The sequence below is a fragment of the Arachis ipaensis genome, chromosome B7 (genome assembly GCF_059453495.1).
Source record: "Arachis ipaensis isolate K30076 ecotype BB chromosome B7, ASM5945349v1, whole genome shotgun sequence".
Classification (NCBI taxonomy): Eukaryota; Viridiplantae; Streptophyta; class Magnoliopsida; order Fabales; family Fabaceae; genus Arachis; species Arachis ipaensis.
This window is the reverse complement of record NC_142442.1, coordinates 14,525,548-14,546,845: the sequence shown is the minus strand read 5'-3', so window position 1 is coordinate 14,546,845 and position 21,298 is coordinate 14,525,548. Positions and strand designations below refer to the sequence as shown.

Genomic DNA, 21,298 nt, shown 5'->3' with positions numbered 1-21,298 from the left:
ATTTTTCAAAAACAATTTTCGAAAATCACTAACTCTTTTTCAAAAATTATTTTTGAAAATTCTCTTTCTCTCTCATCTCCTTCTTTTCTTCTACTCACACAGGGGAACCTCTATACCTGTGGTAAAAAGGATCCCTATTATTATTATTTTTCTGTGCCCTCTTCTTTGTCATATGAGCAGGAGCAAGGACAAGAATATTCTTGTTGAGGCAGATCCAGAACCTGAAAGGACTCTGAAGAGAAAATTAAGAGAAGCTAAATTACAACTATCCAGCAAGCACCTGTCAGGAATTTTCGAACAAGAAGAGGAGATGGCAGCCGAAAATAATAATAATGCAAGGAGAATGCTTGGTGACTTTATTGCACCTAATTCCAATTTACATGGAAGAAGCATCTCCATCCCTACCATTGGAGCAAACAACTTTGAGCTGAAACCTCAGCTAGTTTCTCTGATGCAGCAGAACTGCAAGTTTCATGGACTTCCATCTGAAGATCCTTTTCAGTTCTTAACTGAATTCTTGCAGATCGGTGATACTGTTAAGACTAATGGAGTAGATCCTGAAGTCTACAGGCTCATGCTTTTCCCTTTTGCTGTAAGAGACAGAGCTAGAGTGTGGTTGGACTCTCAACCCAAAGACAGCCTGAACTCTTGGGATAAGCTGGTCACAGCTTTCTTAGCCAAGTTCTTTCCTCCTCAAAAGCTGAGCAAGCTTAGAGTGGATGTTCAAACCTTCAAACAAAAAGATAGTGAATCCCTCTATGAAGCTTGGGAAAGATACAAACAGTTGACCAAAAAGTGTCCTTCTGACATGCTTTCAGAATGGACCATCCTGGATATATTCTATGATGGTTTATCTGAGCTATCAAAGATGTCATTGGATACTTCTGCAGGTGGATCCATTCACCTAAAGAAAATGCCTGCAGAAGCTCAAGAACTCATTGACATGGTTGCAAATAACTAGTTCATGTACACTTCTGAAAGGAATCCTGTGAATAATGGGACGCCTATGAAGAAGGGAGTTCTTGAAGTTGATACTCTGAATGCCATATTGGCTCAGAACAAAATATTGACTCAGCAAGTCAATATGATTTCTCAAAGTCTGAATGGAGTGCAAGCTGCATCCAACAGTACTCAAGAGGCTTCTTATGAAGAAGAAGCTTATGATCCTGAAAACCCTGCAATAGCAGAGGTGAATTACTTAGGTGAATTACTTAGGTGAACCTTATGGAAACACCTATAATCCATCATGGAGAAATCATCCAAATCTCTCATGGAAGGATCAAAGGCCTCAACAAGGCTTTAATAATGGTGGAAGAAACAGGTTTAACAATAATAAACCTTTTCCATCATCCACTCAGCAACAGACAGAGAACTCTGAACAAAATACTTTTAATTTAGCAAACTTAGTCTCTGATCTATCTAAGGTCACTGTAAGTTTCATGAATGAAACAAGGTCTTCCATTAGAAATTTGGAAGCACAAGTGGGCCAGCTGAGTAAAAGGATCACTGAAATCCCTCCTAGTACTCTCCCAAGCAATACAGAAGAGAATCCAAAAGGAGAGTGCAAGGCCATTGAATTAATCACTATGGCCAAACCTGTAAGGGAAGGAGAGGACGTGAATCCCAAGGAGGAAGACCTCCTGGGACGTCCAGTGATCAATAAGGAGTTTCCCTTTGAGGAACCAAAGGACCCTGAGCATCTAGAGACCACAGGGACCCCATTGATCCTCCTTATGCCATTCATGAGCTCGGATGAGTATTCCTCTTATGAAGAGAATGAGGATGTCACTGAAGAGCAAGTTGCCAAGTTCCTTGGTGCAATCATGAAGCTGAATGCCAAATTATTTGGTAATGAGACTTGGGGAGATGAACCTCCCCTGTTCACCAATGAATTAAATGCATTGGATTTACTGAGATTGCCTCAGAAGAAAGAGGATCCTGGAAAGTTCCTCACACCCTGTACCATAGGCACCATGACCTTTGAGAAGGCTCTATGTGACCTTGGGTTAGGGATAAACCTCATGCCACTCTCTGTAATGGAGAAACTTGGAAAATTTGAGGTGCAAGCTGCTAAAATCTCATTAGAGATGGCAGACAACTCAAGAAAAGAGGCTTATGGACAAGTAGAGGACATGTTAGTAAAGGTTGAAAGCCTTTACATCCCTGCTGATTTCATAATCCTAGATACTGGGAAGGATGAAGATGAATCCATCATCCTTGGAAGACCCTTCCTAGCCACAGCAAGAGCTGTGATTGATGTGGACAGAGGAGAAGTGATCCTTCAATTAAATAAGGACAACCTTGTGTTTACAACTCAAGGATCTCTCTCTGCATCCTTGGAGAGGAAGCAGAAAAAGCTTCTCTTAAAGCAGAGTCAACCAAAGCCCCCACAGTCAAACTCTAAGTTTGGTGTTGGGAGGCAACAACCAAACTCTAAGTTTGGTGTCAAACCCCCATATCCAAACTCTAAGTTTGGTGTTGGGAGGTTTCAACAAAGCTCTGCACATCTGTGAGGCTCCATGAGAGCCCACTGTCAAGCTATTGACATTAAAGAAGCGCTTGTTGGGAGGCAACCCAATGTTTATTTATCTAATTTTATTTTTGTTTTTCATGTTTTCTTAGGTTCATGATCATGTGGAGTCACAAAATAAACGAAAACTTTAGAAACAGAATCAAAAACAGCGGAAGAAAAATCACACCCTGGAGGAAGCATCTGTCTGGCGTTCAACGCCAGAACAGAGCATGGTTCTGGCGCTGAACGCCCAAAATGGGCAGTATCTGGGCGCTGAACGCCCAAAATGGGCAGCATCTGGGCGCTGAACGCCCAGAACAAGCATGGTTCTGGCGTTCAACGCCAGAAATGGGCAACAAATGGGCGTTGAACGCCCAAAATGGGCACCAACCTGGCGCTAAACGCCCAGAGTTGTGTGCAAGGGCATTTTGCATGCCTAAATTGGTGCAGGGATGTAAATGCCTTGACACCTCAAGATCTGTGGACCTCACAGGATCATCTCAGGATCTGTGGATCCCACAAGATCCCCACCTTCCTTCCTCATAATCCTAGTTTTTTTTCCACATCTTCTTCTTCATCTATTCCTTCTTCTTTTGCTCGAGGGCGAGCAACATTCTAAGTTTGGTGTGGTAAAACAATTATGTAAAGGATCTATAGCTCAGTTGTAGAACATGTGGCTGCAAATCAAGAGATCCCTAAGATACCTCAGGGGATGCACTTCCCTCCACATAGTTATTGGAAGCAACCGAAGATAGAAATACCAAAAATCACTAGGAGCAACAAAGACAAGGAAGAGACATAGAAGAGCTCAAGGACATCATTGGTTCCTCAAGAAGGAAACGCCACCATCACTAAGGTGGATTCATTCCTTGTTCTTATTTCTTCTGTTTTTCGTTTTCTATGTTATGTGCTTATCTATGTTTGTGTCTTTATTACATGATCATTAGTAGTTAGTAACTATGTCTTAAAGTTATGAATGTCCTATGAATCCATCACCTCTCTTAAATGAAAAATGCTTTAATTCAAAAGAACAAGAAGTACATGAGTTTTGAATTTATCCTTGAACTTAGTTTAATTATATTGATGTGGTGACAATGCTTCTTGTTTTCTGAATGTATGCTTGAACAGTGCATATGTCTTTTGAAGTTGTTGTTTAAGAATGTTAAATATGTTGGCTCTTGAAAGAGTGATGACAAGGAGACATGTTATTTGATAATCTGAAAAATCATAAAAATGATTCTTGAAGCAAGAAAAAGTAGCAAAAAGCAAAGCTTGCAGAAAAAAAATATAGACGAAAAAAAATAGAAACAGAAAAAAAAGCAAGCAGAAAAAGCCAAAAGCTCTTAAAACCAAGAGGCAAGAGCAAAAAGCCAATAACCCTTAAAACCAAAAAGCAAGGGCAAATAAAGAGGATCCCAAGGCTTTGAGCATCAGTGGATAGGAGGGCCTAAAGGAATAAAATCCTGGTCTAAGCGGCTAAACCAAGCTGTCCCTAACCATATGCTTGTGGCGTGTAGGTGTCAAGTGAAAACTTGAGACTGAGCGGTTAAAGTCAAGGTCCAAAGCAAAAAAAGAGTGTGCTTAAGAACCCTGGACACCTCTAATTGGGGACTTTACCAAAGCTAAGTCACAATCTGAAAAGGTTCACCCAATTATGTGTCTGTGGCATTTATGTATCCGGTGGTAATACTGGAAAACAAAGTGCTTAGGGCCACGGCCAAGACTCATAAAAAAGCTGTGTTCAAGAATCATCATACTGAACTAGGAGAATCAATAACACTATCTGAACTCTGAGTTCCTATAGATGCCAATCATTCTGAACTTCAATGGATAAAGTGAGATGCCAAAACTATTCAAGAGGCAAAAAGCTACAAGTCCCGCTCATCTGATTGAACCTATGTTTCATTGATAGTTTGGAATTTATAGTACATTCTCTTCTTTTTATCCTATTTGATTTTCAGTTGCTTGGGGACAAGCAACAATTTAAGTTTGGTGTTGTGATGAGCGGATAATTTATACGGTTTTTGGCATTATTTTTAGTATGTTTTTAGTAGAATCTAGTTACTTTTAGGGATGTTTTCATTAGTTTTTATTGTTAACTTCACATTTCTGGACTTTACTATGAGTTTGTGTGTTTTTCTGTGATTTCAGGTATTTTCTGGCTGAAATTGAGGGACTTGAGCAAAAATCAGATTCAGAGGTTGAAGAAGGACTGCTGATGCTGTTGGATTCTGACCTCCCTGCACTCAAAGTAGATTTTTTGGAGCCACAGAACTCGAAATGGCGCGCTTCCAATTGCGTTGGAAAGTAGACATCCAGGACTTTCCAGAAATGTATAATAGTCCATACTTTGCCCAAGTTTAGACGACGCAAACTGGCGTTCAACGCCAGCTCTCTGCCCAATTCTGGCGTCCAGCGCCAGAAACAAGTTGCAAAGTGGAGTTCAACGCCCAAACTGGTACCAAAATTGGCGTTCAACTCCAGGAATGACCTCTACACGTGTAACACTCAAGCTCAGCCCAAGCACACACCAAGTGGGCCCCCGGAAGTGGATTTATGCATCAATTACTTACTTCTGTAAATCCTAGTAGCTAGTTTATTATAAATAGGACCTTTCACTATTGTATTAGATATCTTTGAATCTTTTGATCATTTTTAGATCTCTAGACCTCCATGGGAGGCTGGCCATTCGGCCATGCTTACCTTCTATTCACTTATGTAATTTTAACGGTAGAGTTTCTGCACTCCATAAATTAAGGTGTGGAGCTCTGCTGTTCCTCAAAGATTAATGCAAAGTACTACTGTTTTCTATTCAATTCAACTTATTCTGCTTCTAAGATATTCATTCGCACTTCAACCTGAATGTGATGAACATGACAATCATCATCATTCCCCATGAACGCGTGCCTGACAACCACTTCCGTTCTACTTCCGATTGAATGAGTGTCTCTTAGATCTCTTAATCAGAATCTTCGTGGTGTAAGCTAGAATGATGGCGGCATTCAAGAGAATCCGGAAAGTCTAAACCTTGTCTGTGGTATTTCGAGTAGGATTCAATGATTGAATGACTGTGACGAGCTTCAAACTCGCGATTGCTGGGCGTAGTGACAGACGCAAAAGGATAGTAAATCCTATTCCAGCATGATCGAGAACTGACAGATGAATAGCCGTGCCGTGACAGGGTGCGTTGACCACTTTCACTGAGAGGATAGGATGTAACCATTGACAAGGGTGATGCCTCCAGACGATTAGCCGTGCCGTGACAGGGCATTTGGATCATTTTCCCGAGAGAAGACCGAAAGTAGCCATTGACAATGGTGATGCATTACATAAAGTCAGCCATGGAAAGGAGTAAGACTGATTAGATGAAGACAGCAGGAAAGCAGAGGTTCAGAGGAACGAAAGCATCTCTATGCGCTTATCTGAAATTCTCACCAATGATTTACATAAGTATTTCTATCCCTATTTTATTAATTATTTTCGAAAACCCCATTACTATTTTATATCTGCCTGACTGAGATTTACAAGGTGACCATAGCTTGCTTCATACCAACAATCTCTGTGGGATTCGACCCTTACTCACATAAGGTATTACTTGGACGACCCAGTGCACTTGCTGGTTAGTTGTGCGAAGTTGTGAACCATGGTATTGGCATCATATTTTTGGCGCCATTACCAGGGAAAGAAAGAGCAATGAATTTTACATAATCAAAGTGTAATCACAATTTTTGTGCACCAGACCATCATAGAATATATCCAGGATGGTCCATTCTGAAAGCATGTCAGAAGGACACTTTTTGGTTAGTTGCTTGTATCTTTCCCAAGCTTCATAGAGGGATTCACTTTCTTTCTGTTTGAAGGTTTGAACATCCACTCTAAGCTTGCTAAGCTTTTGAGGAGGAAAGAACTTGGCTAAGAAAGTCGTGACCAGCTTATCGCAAGAGTTCAGGCTATCTTTAGGTTGAGAGTCCAACCATATTCTAGCTCTGTCTCTTACAGCAAACAGGAAAAGCATAAGCCTGTAGACCTCGGGATCAACCCCATTAGTCTTAAAAGTATCACAGATCTGTAAGAATTCAGTTAAGAACTGAAAAGGATCTTCTGATGGAAGTCTATGAAACTTGCAATTTTGTTGCATCAGAGAAACTAATTGAGGCTTTAGCTCAAAATTGTTTGCTCCAATGGCAGGGATTGAGATGCTTCTTCCATGTAAGTTGAAATTTGGTGTAGTAAAGTCACCAAGCATCTTCCTTGCATCTCCACCATTGTTATTATTTTCGGCCATGTCTCCTTCTTTTTCGAAAATTTCTGTCAGGTTTTCTCCAGAGAGTTGTGCTTTAGCTTCCCTTAACTTCCTCTTCAGAGTCTTTTCAGGTTCAGGATCAGCTTCAACAAGAATGTCCTTATCCTTGTTCCTGCTCATATGAAAAAGAAGAGAATAGAAAAGAAAATATGGAATCCTCTATGTCACAGTATAGAGATTCCTTATGTGAGTATAAGAAGAGAAGAATAGAAGAAGGAAAAGATAAGAATTCAAACACAGAGGAGAAGAGTGGATTCAAATTTTTGAGTAGAAGAGAAGTGTTAGTAGATAAATAAATAATTAGAAGGAGATGAGAGAGGGAAGAATTCAAAAATTAAATAAAATAAAAAAAAATATTTTTGTTTTTAATTTAAAATTTGAAGTTAAAATTCGAAAGTTTTAAAAAGAAAAAATTAAATTAAATTAAATTAGAATTTAAAACAAATAGTTAATTAAAAAAATTTTGAAAAAGAGGTTAGTGATTTTCGAAAATTAGAGAGAGAGAGAGAGAGAATTAGTTAGGTGGTTTTGAAAAAGATAAGAATCAAACAAGATAAGATTAATTGGAAAAAGATTTGAAAATCAATTTTGAAAAGATAAGAAGTTAGAGAAGAAGTTTTTGAAATTGATTTTGAAAAAGATGTGATTGAAATTTATTTTGAAAAAGATTTGAAAAAGAAATTTAAAAAGATTCGATTTTGAAAATTAAAGTTGATTACTTGACTAACAAGAAACAAAAAGATATGATTTTAAAATTTAAAGATTGAACCTTTCTTACTACGCAAGTAACAAACTTAAAATTTTTGAATCAATAACATTAATTGTTAGCATTAATTTAAAAAATATGAAATAGAAATAAGAAAAAGATTTTGAAAATAAATTTTAAAATTTTCAAAATTATGAAAGAAAAAAATAAAAAAGATTTGATTTTTGAAAAAGATTTGAAAAAGATAGAATTTTTAAATTGAAAATTTGATTTGACTCATAAGAAACAATTAAATTTAAAAACTTTTTAACTAAATCAAACCAAATTTTTGAAAATTTATGAGAGAATAACGGAAAGATATTTTTTTGATTTTTGAATTTTTAATGAAGAAAGAGAAAAACAACCAAAAGACTCAAAATATGAAAATTATGAATCAAAACACATGATGCATGCAAGAATACTTTGAATGTCAAAATGAACACCAAGAACACTTTGAATGTCAAGATGAACACCAAGAACTTGTTTTTGAAAATTTTTTAAGAAAAGACACACATGCAAGACACCAAACTTAAAAATTTTCAATGCTTAGACACTAACAAATTGAAAATGCATATGAAAAACAAGAAAAGACACCAAACAAGCAAAATTTAAAGATCAAACAAAGAAATTCATCAAGAACAATTTGAAGATCATGAAGAACATCATGCATGAGTTTTCAAAAATTTTAAGAAAAATTAAAAATATGCAATTGACACCAAACTTAAAATTGACACAAGACTCAAACAAGAAACATCAAATTTTTGGTTTTTATGATTTTATTAATAATTTTTTTTGTAATTTTTTGAAAATTAATTGGAAAAATAAAAATAAAGATTTCAAAATTTCTAATGAGAATTTCAGGAATCATTCAATGTTAGTCTAAAGCTCTAGTCCAGGAATTAGACATGGTTTACTAGCCAGCCGAGCTTTCAGTGAAAGCTCCGGTCCAAGACACTAGACATGGCCAATGGCCAGCCAAGCTTCAACATACATAGTTCAAGCGTGTGAGGAGGAAGCCTCAGTCCAAAAGAAATTAGACATGGCTTTACAGCCAGCCAGGCTTCAACATGTTATCTTGAAACTCTAGAATTCATTCTTAAAGATTTTGAAGCCATAGAATAATTTATTAAATTTTTTTTTTGAAAAATTTTTTCGAAAATAAAAAGAATAAAAGCAAAAACTTAAAATTAAAATAAAATTACCTAATCTGAGCAACAAGATGAACCGTCAGTTGTCCAAACTCGAACAATCCCCGACAACGGTGTCCAAAACTTGGTGCACGAAATTGTGATCTCAATTTCGCCAACAACTTGGTACGCACAATTGTAATATCACTCTTCTTCACAACTTCACACAACTAACCAGCAAGTGCACTGGGTCGTCCAAGTAATAAACCTTACGTGAGTAAGGGTCGATCCCACGGAGATTGTCGGATTGAAGCAAGCTATGGTCACCTTGTAAATCTCAGTCAGGCGGATTCAAATGGTTATAGAGTTTTAATAATTAAAAGATAAATAAGACGTAAAATAGGATAGAGATACTTATGTAATTCATTGGTGAGAATTTCAGATAAGCGTATGGAGATGCTTAGTTCCTTCTGAATCTCCGCTTTCCTACTGCTTTCATCCAATCCTTCATACTCCTTTCCATGGCAAGCTGTATGTTGGGCATCACCATTGTCAATGGCTACATCCCGTCCTCTCAGTGAAAATGGTCCAAAATGTGCTGTCACCGCACGGCTAATCATCTGTCGGTTCTCGATCATACTGGAATAGGATTCAGTAATCCTTTTGTGTCTGTCACTACGCTCAGCACTCGCGAGTTTGAAGCTTGTCACAGCCATCCCTTCCCAGATCCTACTCGGAATACCACAGACAAGGTTTAGACTTTCCGGATCTCAAGAATGGCCGCCAATAATTCTAGCCTATACCACAAAGACTCTGATCGTAAATCAGGAGGCTAAGAGATATGCATTCAAGCTTGCTTTCATGTAGAACGGAAGTGTTTGTCAGGCACGCGTTCATAAGTGAGAATGGTGATTAGCGTCACATAATCATCACATTCATCATGTTCTTGTGTGCGAATGAATATCTTAGAGAAGAAATAGGCTTGAGTTGAATAGAAAAACAATAATACTTTGTATTAATTCATGAGGAACAGCAGAGCTCCACACCTCTATGGTGTGTAGAAACTCTACCGTTGAAAAATACATAAGTGAAAATAGGGTAGACATGGCCGAGTGGCCAGCCTCCCATGGAGGTCTCAGAACGTAAAAGTTACATAATGTGTTCCAGAGATTCCTAACACAATAGTAAAAAGTTCTATTTATACTAAACTAGTTACTAGGATTACAGAAATAAGTAAATGATGCAGAAATCCACTTTCGAGCCCACTTGGTGTGTGCTTGGGCTGAGCATTGAAGCTTTCACGTGTAGAGGTCTTCCTTGGAGTTAAGCGCCAGTTTGTAGCTTGTTTTTGGCGTTTAACTCTGCTTTGCAACCTGTTTCTGGCGTTTAACGCCAGAATAGGGCAGAGAGCTGGCGTTGAACGCCAGTTTGAATCTTCTAAACTTGAGCAAAGTATGGACTATTATATATTGCTGGAAATCCCTGGATGTCTACTTTCCAACGCAATTGAGAGCCCGCCATTTGGACTCCTGTAGCTCCAGAAAATCCACTTTGAGTGCAAGGAGGTCAGAATCCAACAGCATATAAAGTCCTTCTTCAGCCTCTGAATCTGATTTTTGCTTAAGTCCCTCAATTTCAGCCAGAAACTATCTGAAATCACAAAAAAACACACAAACTCATAGTAAAGTCCAGAAATGTGAATTTTATTTAAAAACTAATAAAAATATACTAAAAACTAACTAAATCATACTAAAAACTATATAAAAACAATGCCAAAAAGCGTATAAATTATCCGCTCATCAGGTATTTACATAATTATCAACAAAAAATTAACAATTAGTTATTTTTGTCAAACAAATTTTATCTTATATGGATATAACATTAGTTTCAATTTTTCATGGTTAGTTTTGTCGGCGTCCAAATCTTTAATGGTCAGAAATTGCTATTTACTCAAGAAAATGAGTGACGAGAAGAGAGAGAGAGAGAGTGACTAAAAAGACAAGGATAAGATTTTTTTTAGGTTAAAAGATATTAATTGGTAATTGAAAATTGTATAAAATGGTAATTATATTGAATGGAGAATTTAATTGTTGTAGAGTAGATATATTAGGAACATAAAATCTTGACATTTATTTCAATTAAATTATTAACTTTTAGATATTAAATATTATATTAATAACTAAATAATTTTATTATTTATTTATTTAAATCGGTTCGACTATGGTCGAACCACAGTTAACCATTAAACGTTTAAGCTAGTACCTTAACTGATTTGGTTCTCAAAACCTTGATATAAATATTATAGACTATTTAATTATTGGTATGATCCAACAGCTCGTAGTTATGAAGCAGGCGTATATCCTATATACGGAGACAAGAAATTTAGAGATATGTGTGACAAGAAGAGGGAGGACAGAGAGACGGATGAATTGTGTCTGTTCCTTGATCATCCAATTATGGAAGATGTTGATTTTAAGGAAGAAGATGATATGAATTTGGGTCAGGGAGGCATTGTTAGAGATAACATGAAACAGGAAGACAATGATGATGACAACGAGGCTGAGATCTTTTCTGATAAACTAATTTCTGATAATCATAGCTATGATAGCTATGAAAGTGCTGAAGATGAGGCGTATAAACCCCCACCTCCAGTCTTCGAGGATGACACCAATGATAGCTATGAAGATGGACTCATGAAGAAAGCAAAAAACAAAGGTGGAAAAAGAGATAAGAAGGGTAAGAAGAAAGATATTAGAAAGAAGGACAATGTAAGGAAGAAATTTGGGCCTATACACACTACTGGGTCTAATGGCAAATCTAGGCCTAATACTACTGATGGGCCTACTCCTACTACTGGTAGGTCAAATTTTTGTGCTGGATACAGTATATCAGAGGAAGAGGGCGACATCTTTAGTGACGAGTCTGATGGTCTAGGGTTTGAGTCAGAGGGGTTCACTTCAATCATCAGACAATGAATGAGATGGTTTTGACTGGCCCCGATTCAATGAGGAAGAAGAATTTAGTGATGTTCAACTCCAATTGAACATGAAATTTGCCACACTTGAGCAATTCAAGCATGCATTAAAGAACATGGGGGAAGCTGTTGTTTGCTATAGCTCAGGATGCAAACAATTGCTTCTATGTGATTGCCTATGCAGTAGTTGACAGTGAAACAAAACAAAGTTGGAAGTGGTTTCTACAACTTCTCCAAGAGGACATCGGTAATTTCTTAGTGGAAGAATAGAATTTTATCTTTGATCAGCAGAAGGTAAATGACAGTTGCATTATTTATGTTTATGTTGTTGTGACTATGCATGAGTTGCTGTGATGACAGTTGCATTATTTAACTTGCTATAATTATACTTGAATTGGCCTGATTGATAATTTTGAGTTGCTGTTATGACAGTTGCACTGTTTATATATTGGAAAAATATGTTGTCATATAAGTAGAGGCATTGTTAGTATTGACTGACTCAAATTTGAACTGAAGTGTCAAAATAAGGATTGAATTTTATCACTTTACTAACCACAATTGATTCCCCTTAATTATGTTCCAACTATTCTTCTTCTACTTATTGATTTCTAGATGTAGTGAAAAGTCTAAGTCTTCATATAAATGGATTAATATACAGCATTAGCTAATTAACTATTCGGGCGGCTTCTAGCATGAATCATAGCTGCTGAAAATTTAACCACAATTACTTGATTGAAAGTGTTGCAATGTGCTCTTTCACTTTCAACTTGTTACCATGTCATACCATTGATCTAATGAAAGTTTGTATTTTGGCATCTAAACTTATATTGATTGGCATACAAACTAAAGTGACTGTAAATTGGTGTAATTGGTATGCCTACCTTCCCAAATTAAACTTGTATTTGAATTAAATTGTTGTGATCTTGAGTTGCGTTGTTTATGTTTACTTGTTGTCATTATATTTGAATTGATGTCACTGTATTTGAATTGAATTATTGTCAAGTTAATATGAAATAGTGTTCGAATAAGGTGATGATATAATCTGGTTTCGAGGGGATGGAAGGGTCTGTAAGACTGCCAACTGAAATTATTAAGGACCAATCTGTTTGATGAATGATTTTTTTAGGGATATATGTGCTTGATAAATGGTTTTCTTACGGACCTATATGCCTGATGAACAGTTTTGTTTAAGATGTATGTGTTTGTTAATTGGTTTCTTCAGAGTTCTAATACACAACTTAAGCTTCTTTATTTGGATGTATTCTGCAGGATTTGTTGCCTGCTTTGCATGAGGTGATGCCGAATGCATGTAACGTCCTACCTCACAAAGTCTTACGCTTAAGTCGTAAACTAGAGGTGGCGAGATATTACGACCTTCAAAAGAAAAGACATATACATATACATATACATATATATATATATAAGAAATTATAACTAGGAACCTTGAAGAAGAAGTTAAGCAAAAGCGTAAATAGAAAATCGCATCACACACGTAGGATACGCATAAAAAGAATAAATTAGTGTGTATGGAAAGATAACATAGATATATAGGGATCAGAGTACCAAAAGATACAAAATATCAAGCTCCAGACTCAATTTGTGAAGTTAAGGCTGACCGGAGTATACATACATACATACATACATACATACATACATACATATCCCAAAGTTATCTCAAAATAGAAATAAAACACATGTTTCTCCAAAAGCAACCTCTAAGAGGGCAAAATATAAAATATATACAAAGGAGAATATATATATATAGCATAAGTACAAAATACAGCATCCCAAAATAAAACTTCGCTTGCATAGGAAATTTCCAGTTGCTCAACGAGGTACCTCTCGACCTGCATCTGAAAAACAATAATATATGTATGGAATGAGAATCGAGGATTCTCAGCATGGTAAAGGTGCCAACATAGGTAATATATAAGGTCTCGGGAAAGTCAGAGGCATTCCTAAAACTTCGACACTTAAAATTTAGCTTAAATTAATTTTAAACCAGAAAGCTTAGCTTTCTAACTAAGGGATTCTAACCACAATCTAATTCTTCACCCTTGTATCCTTCAAACCTTTCAGACACCGGTGGAACAACCCTCTAACACTCTTTTGCCAAAAGAGAATCTCTCAGAGAACATCCACAGGCAAGCCAGACAAAAAAAACACAAGTAGTATTCAGATATAGCAAGTAAACAAGTAGCAGATAGACATGGCTAAGCAGTTAGGGAAACCAAAACAAATGCACACTCAAGAAAAATATTCAAATACATATGATCTATGTCTGTCCTACAGCTGTTGAGCTCAACTGTCGGTTATACAGCCAACCCGACATGTCTTGGTAGCTAATCATTGGATAGGCCCCCTGTGCACGCATCCCAAGTTCAATATTATCCATGAAAAATTTCCAAGCTCATCCATGTGGGAGACAATCCCCAAGCTCAAATTTATATATATGCATGCCCATGGGATAACCCGGGAAGTTAAAGTACTCGGTCACATTTTACGACAGATGAGGGTCAACAATTTATCTCAATTATATAAGCCAAATAAACTTTTAATTCATTATTATCAATATCATAATCATCATTAATTACATATCATGTATCATTCATCACTTTGTTGCTTTAACAATTCGAATATTCACTTCTCAATCTCTTCATCCATTTTCTATCTAACTCATTCAACATGTTCACGCTTGTTCTAAGGCTTAAAGACTCGCTAACGGACCCTACACATGTATTAAAGGAGTTTGAAAAGTTAGAAAATTTGTTTAAAACTAAAAAACACACTTTTCAGAAAACAGGAGTTCTGCGTACGCAGGCTATGTATGTGGAAGTGTAAATTGGACTATCTCGTGTACGCATCCCCTTGTTTGCGTACGCGAGCCTGTCCTTAGGCCAATTCCACGTACCTATGCCATATCTGCGTATGCGGGATGTCTAGGCAGAGCCCAACGTCTGCGTTGCGTGCATGTTTGTGTACGCATCTGCATTAGAAATTTCAAAAAGCTGTTATGTTTGCAGAAAATATATTTTGACACCAAACTTCAAATGCGCATAACTTTTTCGTTAAAAATCATTTTTAATCCATTCTTTGAATGTCATTGACTTCACAAACCCAAATTTTATTTGAAAAAATTTTGACAAAATTTAAAGGTTCGGAAGCCAAGTTATAGCCCGCCAAAGTTGGTCAAAAATTAAGTTTTTACCAAAAGTACCAAACCTTTAAATTTCCAAAGCTCTCAATTCGAAACCCATGTTATTACACCCAAGATAGCACTAAAGGTACTCAATGCAATTCCATATCCTTTCCACAACATTCTCATACTCAATTTTACCACTCTCATTCTAGTTTATCCAAAATCAAAACCACACAATTCATTATTATTCAATCTGTCATCATCACAACTTATTATCATCATCAATCATAATAATCATCAATAATCATCATCAATCCTTATCAACATCAATAATCAACACATTCTCATAATAAACTCAATGTTTTCACCAAAATTACTAAACCTTAACAAGCTTACATAATTCAACCTATCCTATGGTCAACTAACCTATGTTTTCAGGTTACATTACACATTATCTACGAGAAACCAAACTCATACTTTGGCCGATTCCTCCTTAAGCCCAAAACACCTTAAATATCTATCGTTCCTCAAGCTCCAAAGCTCCAATTCCTCTCTAAACGAAAATTTCCAACCACCAAGATTCAAATTCAAGCTCCCAATATCGTCAATTTGTCTCCAAAACACATAGTTCAATATAATTCCACACAATATCACTAAAATCAACATAGGGTTCACTAATTTCAATAGGGCACAAGGATTCAAGGTTTCTTATCATTCCTGCAGATGATTGGGGCAAAGCTCAATGAATTTCCAAAGCTAATTCACACCTAACATCACCAAAACACAAATTCTCAATACCAAACCCCCAAAGATTTTTGAAATTAGGGAGAAAGAGGCTGGGTGAGGAATTGAAAATTTATTACCACTTTGTTCGGATGGTTTTGTAGAGCTCGACGTGGTGGTCGCATGGCACAAACGATGCGGCGATCGGAGATCTGAATTGAGAGATATGGAGGTTGGAGGTGAGCCAAGGGTTAGGGTTCTTATGGTTCCCCTCTCCTACAATGTTTCCAAAGTGAAACACTTATGGTTTGGGCGAGAAAATGTTGAGTTCTTATATTTATATTGTTCGCCTTGGGCTCGGTTTAGGTCTGGTCCAATCGGTTTGGCCCGTTGGCGCAGTTTTGGACCAAAATCTTTAAAATTGGTGTCAAATTTTGTATTTTTAATATTTTTACTTCTCTATATTATAAAAATTTAATTTTCTTAATTTTTTTTAAATAATATTTAATTTATTAACTAATTATTTATCAATTTTGCGGGGTTTACAATGCACACTACCGGAATTTTGTAAGGCACATTTGAAAGAACTTTATTGAGAGGTTCAAGGACAAACAGCTGAAAAATATAGTGTAGGCATGTGCAAAGAGTAGTACAGATACAAAGTTCCAACATCATATGCAGAGGATGAAGAGGATGAACGAAGAAGCATGGGCATATCTTGCAAAGTTTCAACCCTCTTGCCAAAGCAAATCCCATTTTATCCATTTGCCCAAACTTGACAATGTGACCAACAACATGAGTGAGGTCTGAAATGCCAAAATTAACCACTACAGGAGAAAGCACCATGTTGGAGGAACTTCGTTGCTACTTGATGAAGAGAATGGAAAAAAACAAGATGGTTTTAAGCTCCTACACTAGAGTACTGGCACCAATTCAGCAAAGGAAATTGGAGGACCTTATGAAGGATACTAAGTTCTGGATAGCTCAATGGACTGGTGACAACGATCATAATATGTTCGAGGTGCAGACACATTCAAAGAAGGTTGGTGTGCTTCTTGGAAGGAAAACTTGTACTTGCAATATGTGGCAACTAACAGGTAGTAATAACATGTTGTATTTGACTTATATGTATTTAAGATATGCATTCTGATGCACTGTCTGATCAATGATACTTAATTATTTGTAGGAATTTCATATGTTCATGCATTGGCAACTATTTAAAAGAGGTGTGACAAGCCAGAACCATATGTGCACCCTTGTCTAAAGATGGATGTATTTAGAGGAACCTATGAGTATGTCATCAAACCTATCAATTCAGAAGAATACTGGATGAAGACTAGACTACTATCTCCATAGCCACCCACCATTAGGAGGCCTACAGGCCACCCCATGAAGAAAAAAAGAAAGCGGACCCTATTAAGAACGCGCGTGAAGGAACAAAGGGACAAAGAACATTCAAGGTTACCTGTCAAAAATGTGGTGAAGCTGGCCACAATGCAAAAACATGCAAGTGATTACTAAGGCCTAAACCCCCACCAAAGAATAAGGGTAAAAAAAGGGTAATGGAAGTAGATCCACCACTGCACCAAGGTCACAGGAGGAAGTACAAATAATCCTATTAGCCCCTCAACTACAACCACAAGTACCATTTTAAATTGGATTAGATTCGATGATTTATATGCCATTTATGTACTTACTTGTCTTGTTACTTCGTGTTGTGTCAGGAGTACATTACTAACTCATCCAACCAAGTTATAGCAACAACGAGTTTTAGGCCTCCAAGACCTAAACAATAAATTTTGAGACCTCATGTAGCTCCAGTCACTACCCCAACACCTTCTGCAACACTTGTTCTAGCTCTAAGACCTTCACTTCCACCTACTCTAACTCCTCCACCTACAGCCCCATCTACACCAGCATTTAGGTCACTCCATCCGAATCAGATACCAAGAGTCTATTTGGAAACGATTGCTACTACAAGCTTTGGAACTGCTGCTAGAATATTCAAGTTCATGCCTACACCAGGATTCAACCTCTAAAAGAAGAAATGATACTGCTCTGTGATCCCATGTTGACTGTAGTTATTTAGTTTAGTTTTTTAGACCCTTTGGTAATAGATTGTGGTTATGTAGTGCAACTATGCAACTTTAAGATCTCCTTTTGAATGTATCTTTGATGCTAGAAACAAATATAAACTAGCTAGAAGTAAGTTTTTAGTTGGAATATTCAGAACTTTGATGCTTGGTTTCAATTATATGAAATTATAGTTATTTGACTATTTTGATAATGATTTTGATTTGTATTAAATCAGGTTCTTGGAGCATTATTATGTGAATGCACATGATTTTAATATTGGGCAAAGGAAGTTTCATTAAACAATTCTAACAGACTACAATATTAGCAATTACACTTTGATCACTTATTTAACTACAAGATATCCTTTCATTATAAGCATCTAATTACCTTTCTTTCCTACCTACATCCTTACTACAAAAAGACAAACAAAAAAACCTAGCATGAAAAAAATACACTTCTGCATTGACTGCTCCACCCCCTCCTTTTACTTTCATTTTTAGTCTTTTTCTCCAATTCATCTACAAAATCTTTTAACTTCTTCACCCTCTCTTCTAGTACAATATTATGCTGGCTACCTTGCATTTCATAGGGAAAAATCTTGGCAAACCATATAAAGAATTCACAGTGTGAAAGATTCTCTTACATTGAAAAGTAAAATGCAAAAAATCATAGTTAACCCATGAACAAAATTTTACAATCCATAAAAAGGTAGCATATCTATGTTCCTTACTCTGTAATAAGGACAACTAAAGAAAAGTCTTCTTGGGTTCTTCTCTGTTCCAAACTGTACAACAATGGCATAGATTTCGTAGTGGCATCTTGGATTCTCCCCTCTTGCAATTCCAAATTTGACGCCACTTGAAGCACTTCTAACACTACCATCTCCGCCATCTCTAACTCGTCGACGATAAGAGCTTTAAAATTCCCTCCACTTGCCATGGTTTCATGTTTTCAGAGTAATGAAGATGATGATGACCTTCAGACCGTTGTTTCAGGCTTTAAGGCATCATACAAGAACATTTTTGTAGTTGCCTTTTCAAGGGCCATTTTGTCTTCCAACGTGTCACTTAACGTCTGACTCATCACCTTAACGTGACACGTTGGACTTCACCGTTAGGGTTTCACAGAGTAAACTAATAGAAGGACTAAAGTGACGAACGTTTACAAAAGTTGAAAACTAATTATGTAATTAAATTTTGTTGGAAACTAAAATGTCCACTTCGAAATTTCTTGGAGACCAATTTAAGTAAATACTCAATATAATATTATCCATTAACACATAAATTATGACAAAGTAGTGATATTTTATAATTGTATATAAAAATATAAAATACATTTATGATTTATGTACAAAAAAGTAAAATTCTATACCGTAACACGATTTATATACAAATGATCTGAAATTGAACACATCAAATTTTATTGAGTAAAAATCAAACAAAACATAAAAGGTATAGCTTATGAATATTATCCTTATAAAAAAACTTTCACAAATTTATAATCATGAAATATTAAAAATAATGCAAAGTTTAAATTAATAGTATAAACTACTCTCTAATCTTCTCCAATTTAGATCATTCCAATCTCTTTCCTAACCAAGTTCTCCCTCAAATTCAACGGTTATCCAGTTCCTGTGGTGCTATATATTCATAATACTCAATCTTTACAAAGCATATTTGAAAATTGTCCAAAAATTAAACCATATAAAAGTTTATTAATTTATTGATAACTATATATATTTGACAAATCATGGAATGTTAATGTATTTTACACCAAATTTAGCAATTAATTGACTGAATATTGTAAACCTAACCTCGTACCTCATCATACATGTTGAAAAGGGAAAAAGAATCTATAACTATATTCTTCAAATTGAATGATTTTCTCTGATCTAGGCTTGAACAATTAAGCATATTCAACAATAATTAGCCAAAAATCAAACCATATTATCATACCAAGTCTTGGTTGCTTAGATGAGAGTCATCATGCTAAGTGGTCAGAGCAACATTAACGAACAACAAAATGTGATTTCCAATTTGAAGTTGTCAAAGATGTTGATCTCTGGCAAGGAGGTCTATTGTCTTTTATGGTTTGTCACGTCCTAGGCGATTCACAAAGTAAAAGGAAAAGAGTGTGCATGTTTAAGCATGGGCCCATTGAGTAAGCAAAAACTAAAGAATTCAAAAGGAGCTAACACTAGTTTAAACTTTTGTCATGACCAAAGCATATGAAAGGGTTACTCGTGGAGTTACCGGGTTGACCATTAGCTGGGATTGGAGCACCACATTTAAGTTGAAAATGATATAGGTTGTAGAAGAGTGTTTAAAACTTTACAACATACTAAAGTTAAAAGGAATATCCTCTTAGATTTATAGGTTACATGGTGCCACTTCTTTTATGGTGACACTTTTTTCACTAAAAAAAGTTTAAAATTATAAATTACTATAAGATTTTTTTTAAAAAATAATCAGTAAACATTGTAGAATGGTCATTTGGTGCATTGTTACTGTCTAAAAAAATTCTTTGGTAATATTATTTAATAAAATTTAATTTTTAAAAGATAAAAAAACCATTAGATTTACCTAACACAAAATTTGACGGTAATATTTAACTACAATTATCATAATTATAACCTTATAAAAATTAAATAAAAATCAATGAAATTCAGATGTCATTAAAATAAACAAAAACTACAGTATAATCTGGACCATGACGCTACAAACATAAAGCAATTTCGTCAAAAACAAAATTGTACAAAAGAAAATACTAAATTCTACGAGTCCTCATAATCGTCATCGTCGTCTTTCTAATGGTTCTGATGTGACTCCTGGCACTATCTCTGTTGAATATGTCTATCTGAAACAAATAATTAAAATAGTTAAAAAATATAATCTGAATGCAATATATACAATATAGAGAATGATTACCATGGATATAACTCTAACGTATAACATGCAATATAATATTTGAACTAAATCGAATCTATAATATAACACAATTGAACATAAGTTTACCTTCATTTGAATTCCTCTTCTTCTTCTTCGTCCTCATCAACCCCTTGTTCATCATCCTCTTCAGATGTTACTTTTTGATCATCAATTTTCTCATCTTCTTTGTCGTCCCCACCAACCCCTTCTTCTTTGTCGTCCTCTTCTTCTAGTGGATGAATGTCATCATCAACCTTAAGGTTAATGATTTCATCATCCACAAGAGGTGACCTAAGGGTGATATGATAGCCAACTAAAAGAATTATCGATTTTGCTACGCTTTTAAAGCGTGATGAAAAGTTAAAAAAAGCGTAGCGATAGCTTTTTGCCACACTTTTTGAGCTATCACCACGCTTTTGTCGATCTATTGACATGCTTTCATCTATTGCCACGCTTAAAAACGTGGCAGTATGTGAAAGATATGGCTATGCTTTTGAAGCCCGCTAATAGTGGAAGATATGGCTACGCCTTTTGAAGTCTACCAATAGTGAAAATATGGCTACTCTTTTGAAACATGCCAATAGTGGAAGATATGACTATACTTTTAAAGCGTGACAATAGTGTGGTATGGCTACGCTTTTAAAGCGTGGCTGTTGATGACTACTATATAATATGACCACTCTTTTAAAATGTGGCAAAAAAAATTTTCAATAACCTATTGTTCTTTTTTAATTTTCATAATAAAACCTTACAAAATTCATAGATAATTTTA

General features: G+C 35.9%; 2 non-coding genes across 2 annotated transcripts; one reads left to right on the top strand and one right to left on the bottom strand.

Moving 5' to 3' along the window:
• Window positions 1-706: 706 nt before the first annotated feature.
• Window positions 707-814, bottom strand: LOC148550394 (small nucleolar RNA R71). The gene has a single exon (XR_015893457.1). It is a non-coding gene; the product is annotated as a small nucleolar RNA R71 (small nucleolar RNA).
• A 5,473-nt stretch (window positions 815-6,287) lies between these two features.
• On the top strand, window positions 6,288-6,395 carry LOC148550393 (small nucleolar RNA R71). Its single transcript, XR_015893726.1, has one exon. It is a non-coding gene; the product is annotated as a small nucleolar RNA R71 (small nucleolar RNA).
• Window positions 6,396-21,298: the final 14,903 nt, after the last annotated feature.